Source organism: Cherax quadricarinatus, chromosome 82 (assembly GCF_038502225.1).
Source record: "Cherax quadricarinatus isolate ZL_2023a chromosome 82, ASM3850222v1, whole genome shotgun sequence".
In the NCBI taxonomy this organism is placed as follows: domain Eukaryota; kingdom Metazoa; phylum Arthropoda; class Malacostraca; order Decapoda; family Parastacidae; genus Cherax; species Cherax quadricarinatus.
In genome coordinates this window covers 20,402,166-20,404,042 of record NC_091373.1, presented here as the reverse complement: position 1 = coordinate 20,404,042, position 1,877 = coordinate 20,402,166, and positions in this window count along the sequence as shown.

Sequence of the window (1,877 nt, the reverse complement as noted above, 5' to 3'; positions counted from 1 at the left end):
TCGCTTTCTGGGTTAACAGAAAAAAGGTTGATAGATCGTGACCCCCTGAGGACGGGTCTCCAGGCCCGACAGGTTGCCCCCCAAAAACCCTCCCCAGGTAAATCCCCCAAAAATCTCCGGGTAAACTCTCCATAAACCTCCAGGAAACTATGACGATACTCGGGTTTGTTCCCATCCCAACTCTATTCCCAAACCAATGTTTTCCTATATATTTCTGAATCTAAATTTTTTACAATTTAAAAAACCATTGCTGCGAGTCCGCCTATCAAACTTTTTTCAATTTTTAAACCCCTTTTTATTACATTAATCAGTTTATGCCTTTCGAGATGGCTACGAATTGCTTCTGCAATTATTGATTCCATAAATTTACCAACTATGGAGGTAAGGCTTATTGGTCTATAGTTCGAAGCTAAATATATTTTAGATAAGTTTACAATAATTAATAATAAACAAGTTTACAATAATTTAGCAATAAACAAACACAATGAAATATATATTTTTTGTTAGGTTCAGAATGATTTTTGTGAAATTACTGCATACACAATTTTTCATTTGCTTTATTCAGCAAGAAGAGCATTGTTATTTAATCCAAAATCGCAAGTTTTACCTATTCGATATATATATATATATATATATATATATATATATATATATATATATATATATATATATATATAAACAACCTAGATAACAACTCAGAGCTACATCTCGAATACTTCGTCCAACTGTGCGCCGCGTGCCCAGAATGCTGCAGGCATTTCCTCTCTGGATCGCGACACTGAGTCTCTGAAAGAAGAAGCTGGTCGTCCTGTGGTCCTTGGTTTCTATGATGAGCTTTTCACCCAGCTCTCTGAGGAACTTTAGAGCACACTTGCCCCATGCTCCAAGGGTCTCCGATCCTATTGGGATGAAGTTATAGCAAGGGGGAAGGTCTTCATATTTGCGGATCTTCTGGGCCTTCCTGTGGCTGGCAGCTCTATATATACAGTGGAACCTCAAATATCGAACTTAATCCGTTCCAGGAGTTAGTTCTAAATTCGAAAAGTCTGAAAAGCGAAGCAATATTTCCCATAAGAAATGGAGATGGATCAGCTGATCATGTCTTGTGTCATATATAAAAATCTTGATCTCTTAAAAAAATATTGTGGGTTTGTTATTTAATCATTTACGTGATTTATTGCATAAATATTTGAGCATATTTAGTAAATATATGGAGACGATTTTTTCTATTTGTGTATCTATGAAGGAGATTTATAAAAACATAAAGAAAAGTGTTTGAGTTTGTTGTGTCCAGGAAGTTACTTATTGCATCACTATCAACTTGTACATACTTACAGTTATTAAACATGAATAAGGAGTTTGCCTCTAAAAATGACACTATAATAATGAATATTATAGAGACATTGTTTGTGGTGGATATACTGTTAGTTTGTGGTAGTAATTGTTTACCCTAGCAACGTGTGGTTGCTATGGTGGGTGCTGGTGGCCATGGTGAGTGACCAAACTCTACCACAATTTATATTTTTCCTCTGCCTTGCCACCTCTCTGCGCACTTGCTTCCCTCTCACACACTCTCGCACGTTGCTATACATCATGCCTCGTCATAGTCATGTCTTCAAGCAATGTCTTAGGGGGGAAAAGATGCATTTCCTATTTTTTTGTGCGTGTTAACTGTTATTGAGTTATGGATTTATAGATTTAATCGTCGAAATATTCGAATAATAAATTTTTGGTGGTCATGTCGAAGCATATTCTTTGTGGACAAAATCGTCCTCATATTTCAGTACTGAATATTTACATGATTAACCCAATATTTTCCATCCTATTTCGGAAAAAAATATTTTCCTGTATGTAGTAATCTGTAGTTGGTTAATTTT